At 45.1% G+C, this 9,414-nt stretch overlaps 1 pseudogene; it reads right to left on the bottom strand.

The window, feature by feature from the left end:
• Window positions 1–764: 764 nt before the first annotated feature.
• On the bottom strand, window positions 765–7,041 carry LOC139266167 (interferon-inducible GTPase 5-like; annotated as a pseudogene).
• Between the last annotated feature and the right edge of the window lie 2,373 nt (window positions 7,042–9,414).

Below are 9,414 nucleotides of genomic sequence, written 5' to 3'. Positions count from 1 at the left end.
ATACTATTAGATTATGCTGCAATTGTCTCCATACTGTTAGATTATACTGCAATTGTCTCCATACCATTAAATTATACTGCAATTGTCTCTATACTATTAGATTATACTGCAATTGTCTCTATACTATTAGATTATATTGCAATTGTCTCTACACTGTTCGATTGTACTGCAATTGTCTCTATACTATTAGATTAGATTGCAATTGTCTCTACTATTAGATTATACTGCAATTGTCTCTATACTATTAGATTAGATTGCAATTGTCTCTATACTATTAGATTATGCTGCAATTGTCTCGATACTGTTAGATTATACTGCAATTGTCTCTATACTATTAGATTATACTGCAATTGTCTCTATACTATCAGATTATACTGCAATTGTCTCTGTACTATCAGATTATACTGCAATTGTCTCTATACTATTAGATTATGCTGCAATTGTCTCTATACTATTAGATTATACTGCAATTGTCTCTATACTATTAGATTATACTGCAATTGTCTCCATACTATTAGATTACACTGCAATTGTCTCTATACTATCAGATTATACTGCAATTGTCTCTCTACTAATACAGAATGTGATGTACATGGAATGAATTTCCGAGGCTTTCTCTCCCTAGTTCACCATAACTTCACCGCAGTTTCTGTGAAAACTCCGGAAAATATCAATCATGTTGATGTGTGTTTCTGGAGTTTCCACTGGTCTTCGGGATGTCCTGAGGATGTGGAAGATGCCACATTCACACTACTTTCTGTTTTATTCTTGAACTTTTAATGATGTACAGGAGCGCGATGTGCTGATGTTTTAGTGCAGTCCATTTAATCAGTCCCAAATGCAGCCTTCACCACTCTCTGTGCATTCTCCGTAACGTCATTCAGTGCATTATTCAGCAGCTTGTCGGTCATTCCAAATGATGATCCTGTTCCAAAGATGGATCCAACGACTGGTACTAGGTCGAGGACAGCCTCAGCTACTGAAATGGCAACAAAGGCGGAACCCGTCAACATTCTTTTTACAAATTCCTTATTTATTTCACCCACCAGTGGAGTTTTCACCACTGCTTTCAGATCTCTCACAGATTTCCCTGCCACATTGGCCAGTCTTTGAAGAGAGTCGTCATCCAGACCCAGATATTGACGGAACTGTATTATTGCTGTAACCAGTATCCCAATGTCACATGCAAAGGACAGGACAGGAATGGGCACTGCTCCCACTGTTCCTGAAAGTGTTGTCAACATCCAGACTCGTTTCTTAAGCTGTTTTGTTTTATTCTCTAACATCTCCAACGTTGTGTTTGGAAGTGACAGCAATAAAACATGCTTCTTTATATCGTCAAGGTTATTCACAAAGGTTTCATTTAATTCTGAGAAATCAAACTAATTCACCCTACGGCTTGATATCAGGAAAACAGTGGGTGATTGAAATCCGAACCCTTTCAACTCAGCAACACAATAACTCCTGATCTTTTTCAGTTCTTCATCTGCGTTAAACTTTACACCTTCCATTTCAAGAGCACGGAGATCATTGTCAATTTTAGATCGAACAAAGTAGACTTTCTTCTTCAGTCGGTTAATCTCTTCACCAAGTTTTGCAACATGCCCTATGACTCGACAGCCTAAGATAATGATGAAGAAATCGTATCTTTAAAATTTCATTTTGCTCAGGAATGTAGCCTCTGGGAATTTTGTAGTTCCAATTCCTGGCAGGTCCCAGAAGCAAACGTTGGGCAGGCTGGGATGTGGGTATGGGGCTGGCTTCATTGTGGCTTCGATGCTATCAACTTTAGCTGCTCCCTTATCATTTCTCCGAAGCCCTCTCATAGCATTGATGAAGCTGGATTTCCCTGTGCCTGATTCTCCCGTCACGGCAATGTCAAGCTTTACATTGTTGAGGTCTTCTACCTTCTTCTGTATCAGAGGCAGAGCCGTCTCCAGCCCGCCTGTTTCATAAGTGGACTTGAGTTGATTCAGATCTTGCTGACTGAAGAATGTAGATTTCGAAGACTCAGCCATCTGATCTCTGTAAAAAGAATATATTATTTTACATGTGTAGAATTTATCCAAACTGTGAAAGATTGAAGGAAAACTACAATGGGAACATGTTGATTAAATGGAGAAATCAGTGGGGCTGGAACAATTCACTCACAGCTACTGAAAGATGCACTGAGCTGTCAAACAAAGGCCTTGTCACCCTGTAACATCACTGATCCTCTATCCCCATCCATCATTCCTACTCTCCATGCTCCTGCGGCATGTGCTATACAGGTACTCCTGACATTTGAATAGCTTGTGTTCATTTTGGAGCTTGTTGTATTAAAATAGAATGTGAAGTTAACGTTTGTTATTCATGAAGATTAATGTCAAACAGGACAGTGCAGGTATTTAGTGCTGACACAGTCAATCAGGTGACTATTATTAGCACTGTCATGGAGGGGCAAAGAGCACTGACATGTTGGTATGTTGTCCACATGCCCGACACGAGACTCCCAAAGCAAGCACCCAGAACTCCTGCACGGCAAGCAAGCTCCCGCTGGACAGAGGAAATGTTTCAAGGATACCCTCAAAGCCTCCTTGATAAAATGCAACATCCCCACTGACACCTGGGAATCCCTGGCCCAAAACTGCCCTAAGTGGAGGAAGAGCATCCAGGAGGGTGTTGAGCACCTCGAGTCTCTTGGCCGAGAGCAAGCAGAAAACAAGCGCAGGCAGCGGAAGGAGCATGCGGCAAACCAGACTCCCCACCCACCCTTTCCTTCAACCACTGTCTGTCCCACCAGTATCAGAGACTGTAATTCCCATATTGGACTGTTCAGTCACCTGAGAACTCACTTTTAGAGTGGAAGCAAGTCTTCCTCGATTTTGAGGGACTGTCTATGATGATGATGATGATGATGATGTGTTGGCATGTTGTGGGATTGGGAACTGGATTGAAGGATCAGTCCTTTATTTGTTGGTGGAAGAGAAGGAGTTAAGTCAGTGGTGACAAAGGTAGACTGCAGGGGCAGGAGTAGGCCCCACCTGAAGTATACAGTGACTTCCATTAGTGGCAGTGCTCTGATAGGAGTGGGACTGAAAGAAAAGTGCATTTTAATCTTGTTTCCTTTTACAGTGAAGTATATTCTTTCAAGTTTAGGTGGAAGATGGTCAATATATGAATTGATTTTTACAAAAACTATAAACAACATGCAATTCATTAGCTTGTCTCAATAATCAATGAACACCTGACACCCACTGTGTGTGGATCTTTGATCTGAGTGTGAACATTGAGAGCTGAAGGAGGGAGATACAGAAACCAGCATGGTGGCAGCACTTTGAAACCAGAAGTAGTGGAGCAGAGGCTGCTCAGTGTGATAGGTGCAATGCCGAACTGTTCTTTCAGCCAAGTAAGGTGACTCACGGAATATGGGAAAGCATAGCGTGTTCATTATTTTATATTATTGCATGGGAGAAGCTGTACGGATCGAAATAAAAATATAATTACATCGATTCCATAACTGTTGCTCTATAGATTGAGAAATAAAGCAGTTTAATAATTCATACCCAGCCTCATCTCACCAGGCGTTTTGCTGGCACAAAAAAGTAACTATTACAAGTGTGAAGTCTCATTTCTTCAGGTTTTCAATTTTTAGGAGAGATTTTTAAAAAGTCAAATCTTAAATTTAAAAAATAAATCCTTACATTTCTGATCTGTCTCTCTCTTTTAATCCAATCTTTCTCTATTTCTCTTACTGTACCTACTTTGACATTGAATTCATGGCATTTAATTCACCCTCATTCTCAGTCCTTCCTCTGCTTATTTCCCAATCACAAATCTCATTGGTTGTGGAGATACCAGCAACAACAATAACTTGTGTTTATATATCACCTTTTGCTACATAAGGACCTATTAGGACAAGTGACCAAAAGCTTGGTCAAAGGGGTAGGTTTTATGGAGCATTTTACAGGAGGAGGAAGAGGTAGAGGCGGAGATGTTTAAGGAGGCAATTCCAGAGCCTAGGGACAAAGCAGCTGAAGGCACGGCCACCGATGGTGGGGTGTGAAGGCTTTTGGGTGGAAAATCTGTGTTCAAGACTGAAAAAAACAGCCAATCGGGGGATGTGCAGTCAGTCAGGCAGACAGCATGCTTTATGACATCAGAATTGGTCAATCAGCAAAAGGATGAAGTTATCTCTGTCCAGGCAGGAATTGGACACCAGGCTAATCACGAGGAAGAAGCATGCAAGACAGTCTATGAATGAAGAACAAAGCTGTAGGACACGCATCTCAAGGAGGAACCAAGGGAGATGTTGATGAGGCCAGTCGAGACTTGGAGCCTAAACCCAACTCAAACTGTTCACTCGAGTAGGATTGTATATCAGCTAAATTTGGTACATGCTTATTGTGGGGCAAGGAATTTAACTCTGGAGATTTTGATAATTTTAAAACTGTACTCAGCAGTGTTAAGGTAGCGAACTTATAGGGCTAGATTTTCCACGTTTTTTTTGCATGCTTCACGCCCACTTAATGTCCATTTTACTGCTGAAATGACATATAATGTCCATATATCGCCCATTTAGCCACAAAATGGAAACTGACGGACATTTTTCGGAAACTTATCGCCGAGAATTACTTTCTCCATGTGCGTAACGCCGGGAAAAATATCACTACCCGCCCACTTTTTTTGGCGTAATCATCAGAAAGGGCGAAATCAACGCCCATAATATCGCCCAGCATTAATTTCTGCATGTAATTAACGCCAAGATTCAGTAATACCGGCCGCCCACTTTTTTTTGTCGTAAAGGTCATATTTGCTGAAACTAACACCCAGGAGATCGCCCAGCGTCACTTTCACCACCTCACCCGCACATCACCCACAATATTGCTCACCCAAAAAACCGCTCAGAAAAAGTGGAACTGTTTTGAACTAAAGCCAGCAGTGTGGGCACCATTTTTAAAATCGCAGGTCTCTTCATTCAAAGGCTGCTTCAACTTCGGGGGAGTTTGGATTGACTCTGGAGTTCTTCTCAGGTGAAGTGACCATCTCAACAGACATATTTTCAGACTCTGGACTATCGGGGGTTTATTCTAGGTGTATTTTAGTGAGGAAATTATTGCTTCTGATCAATCGCTATTCTTTGATTGCAATGGGGCCAGCCATTTCTCAGCCTGCATTGATTAATACGCAGATGCTGCAGAGTGCAGATGGCTCAATGTGTGATGCACATCATTATGTCCCAATTTAAGACATGCAAGAATGAGGAGGAGGACCAGATCATACACACCCCGCACGTACAGGGAAAAGCGGTCTTACCTTGACGGGTTCGAGCACACCTGCCTTCGGAGACTGTGTTTACATAAGATGGTGATCAATGAAATATGTGAGCTCATCAGGCCACATATGCAGCCTGCCATCAGGACATCAGAGTCGGTCGAGGTCAAGGTCACCATGTCACTGTCTTTCTCCGTGTCCGGTTCCTTTCGGGTCTCCGTGGTCGAGATTTCCCCTCTGTCTCACCATGCCACCCATTGCTGCATTGAACAGGTCACGGAGGCCCTGTACACGGAAAAAGGTGGACTTTATCAGCTTCCCCATGACCACGGAGCTTCAGACTGGCAAGGCTGGAGCATTCTACGTATTGCTAAGTTCCCCAGAGTACAGTGCACTCACATCGCCATGCGGGCACCTTTTCAGGACCCAGAGCTTTTTCGTAACAGAAAAGGATTTCACTCCTTGAAGATCCAACTAGTTGTCGATCACAACCAGATCAGAATGGCAGTGAATGCCGAATGTCCGGGCAGCTTCGATGAGGCTCACATCCTGCGTGAGAGCGCTGTCTGACATGTTTGAGTCAGCCACATGGACAATGATGGATGCTTGGTGATAACCGATATGGCCTAACCACATGACTGATGACCCCCCGGCATGACACCGACACCGAGGCCGAGAAGCGATACAACCAGAGCCACAGAGACACACGCAATGTGGTCCACAAAACGGTAACTGTGCTTAAGCAGCGCTTCAGATGTCTGGACCACTCAGGAGGGGAGCTACAATACAACCCTGAGCATGGTCGTGTGCTTGAATTGCCAGAAGGGACTGATGCTCCACCTCAGGAAAGAGAGGAAGAGGATTACGAGGGGCTGGACGCTGACCTAGGACCAGACAATCAGCTGGCTATGCAACCATGCCCACGACCCCCTCCAAACTGCAGGAAAGGGTCCGTGGTGGCTACAGAGCTGCAAGACTCTTGCATGAGGAGCTGATATCTGAACGATTTGCCTGAAAGAACGTTGCTATGAGTGACAACGCTGACACACTGCTGTGTGTGTGCAGCTCAGACATCAATGGTGCCCATCACCTTGGTGCCAGTTAAAGTTTACGTTGAATGAAGTTAAGTTTTATTTAACCCTTTCATGTTAAGGAATCACCACTGTGTAATGGTCCAGCTATCTGAGACAATGCACAACAAGGTTATGTTCAATAAAAATAATTTTACATCAACATTGGTCTGAAATCATAAGTATCACAGGCAAAAACACCCCACCCCCGTCCACACCCCACTTTTTCCACCATTGACATCAATCAAATGTTCAACATGTCAAGCAACACAGAATACAAATGCAAAGCAGGAGCGTGGTCCCCTCCCCCCATACAGTGCAACAAATTGCATACACCCAGATGGAGATATAAAACAGCCATCACCTGCGGACATGTACCTCACTTTCCTTCCCTCCTCACCTTCTGCCCACCTCCATCCCTTCCCCTCTTCACTCCATGGCGCCTGGCCGAGGAGCTCCTCAGGCGCTGCCTCATTGCGGGGGGCAGGGGGAAGGCAGAGGCGGTAGTTACATGGATACGGGAGTGGGGTGGCGAGGGGGAACATTCTCTGATGCAGAAGCAGGATCTTGGTCCTGCCTCTCATCTGTCGTTCACAGTGGTGGTGCGGAACCAAGGGGAGGAGTGCCGCGCTCCGGGACCCACTGGGAGGCCTGTGTCACGAGTGTTCCAGGCTATCACCTCCAGGGTCTCCGCCATCCGCGGCATGTACTCAGACATGGTGGCGAGCTGTCAGGATATGCCCCCCAATGCTTCAAGGAGCTGGTCACCAATGTCTACAGTCCTCCTGGACAACTGTACCATCTCTCCACTCTCATGTCGCGCACATGGAACAGATCTGCCACGTCCATGAAACCTCCATGGGGTTTGCGCCTTCCTGCGGACAAATGGGGTGACCTGTGGCAAGGTGCCTGGGGTCGGTACCTTCAGAGTGGAGGCGGGAATGATCGGAGTAGCACTGGATGACCTTGGGGTGGAATGGCTTCTGTAGCGTGGCGATGCCATTTCCTCGAAGTCCGCACTCTCATCCGTAGAGAATAGACCCAGTGGATTGACGGGCGAGAATCAGAGCTCCTCAGCAGATGTCCGATCGTCCGTAGAGTCTGGCCTCACGCCCCCACCTTCTAGCCTCTGTGGTCTTGCCTGGGGCTGCGCTGCTGACTGAGCTGCAAGACACAAATGAGGTCATTAGAGGAGAAGGGTCACAAGGTGATTCCAGCGCTACACACAGCATATGCACGACAAAAGAAGCATCGCTATCAAGATAATCACAGGCATCACATTGATTTTCATGAGGCAAGCATTATTTCTAGGACAATTTTAGAAATCATCTATCATATATGATTGATTGGATATGAGTGGGTGTGGCATCTATTGACTTTACATCACCCAATGGTGTAAACTTTACTCACGTCGCTTCAGTTCAGGGTCTGCAGATGCTTCCGAGGCTGTCCAGGGGTGCTTCCTCATGAGTGCAAGCACTCGCTCCTCCATGTCAGTGATGTCGCTGGGGAATGGTGGACCCCACCCGTTCACCTCTGCATGGACCTCATCATCAATAGCTTCTTCTGTAAGGACGACATGGCATGAGATCATTACGTGATATCATTGCTAGGTACTGTCACAGACACTGATACAACACATAACCGATAGATGTAATCATGATTATTATGATAATTATTATTCTTTACCTAAAGACGTACAACGTGACCGCAGGCTTTGAGTAAAACATTCCCGGTAAAAGTGAAAGATCTCACATCTGATGATTGTCACTCATGACTGTTACAAATTAAATTATATAAATACATAAGTAAATGTAATACTTACTCTTGCGGATCCCACAAGGTCGTTCCATCGATTGTGACCTTTGGTTGCCCTCATGCACCTCGTTGGTCGCCGATGATACCACCTCTGCTATTCCGGCCCATATCTTCTGTTATGCCTTTGGGGTGGGCTTCCCACGCCCTCCCTGTGTCAAATCACCCCAGCGTAACTTGACTTCCTGCAGAAGGGAGGCATTTGCCTCGTCCGAGAACCTTCTTGCTCTTTTGTGCGTTCTAATATGCTCCTCTCCCAGCTTGCTGCTCTCGCCAGTGTCAGTCTCCACGCGTGCTGTGTCGCCTCCTCCTCTCCCTCCATTATAGGCCAAATTCGGGCAAATATGTGGCTGGTAACAGCTAATTTTTGTTTCCCTATTTGCTCAAAAGCTCTAAACTCTCCCTCCTTCATGCCAAAGCAGCCACACCACACCTACACATGCCTTCAGTCCCTCTCAGCTCTCTCTCTCTCTCTCCTCTTCTGCACATGTCATGATGACCCTTGATCTCCTGAATCGCGGGAATAGAGCGTTGCCATGCCGTTGTAAGGACAGCGACACTTTATGGCAGAAGATCAGAGAGATTTAAACGCCATTTCATATCGCTCACGGTAACGCCCAATTTCAAAAATGGAGACTAGGAGCTTTGAGAATGGGCGAGAAGCCAGCGATCTGAAAACCTATTTTTAGCGCCCATGCCGGAAATAACGCCCATTTTTGGGCAATCTGCACAAAAGTATAAAATCTAGCCTATAGTCTTTAGATATTTTTAATAAAGTCCATTGTATTGTGTTGTGTTCATGCTCTGTTTGTTTGTTACTGAACATTTGGCAGGCATTAGGACCCTGCGGGAACTATTCACAGTTGCTGGAATTAAGTTACATTTCTCCTGGCTCAGTTTGTCTGTTATTTACATATACAACATATTTGAAAATTCCAATCTTTGTTTGTGTCTTAGTGTTCTTATAGGTCTTGGTGTCTGAAACCCACAGGAAAAAGTGCTGCAGGTGATTAACATGGGAACTGCACAAGAGACCAGAATTGGAGGAGTGCAGAAATTTCGGAGGGGTGCAGGGCTGGAGGCAATTATGGAGGGAGGGAGGTATGAGACGATGGAGGGATTTGAAATCAAGGGCTGGAATTTTCCCGATGTCAAGTGTGTGGGTTTTGTGATGGATCGACGGTAAAAATCCCGGCAATAGAGAGTGCGTTGGGAACCATTCCGCCCCATTGCTCATTTACCTCCCGCGGCTGTGAGGGCGCGACACGGACCCGAT

This window comes from Pristiophorus japonicus, chromosome 6 (genome assembly GCF_044704955.1).
Source record: "Pristiophorus japonicus isolate sPriJap1 chromosome 6, sPriJap1.hap1, whole genome shotgun sequence".
Taxonomy (NCBI): Eukaryota; Metazoa; Chordata; class Chondrichthyes; family Pristiophoridae; genus Pristiophorus; species Pristiophorus japonicus.
Note: the sequence above shows the minus strand (reverse complement) of the source record. Positions and strands in the feature narration are given on the sequence as shown.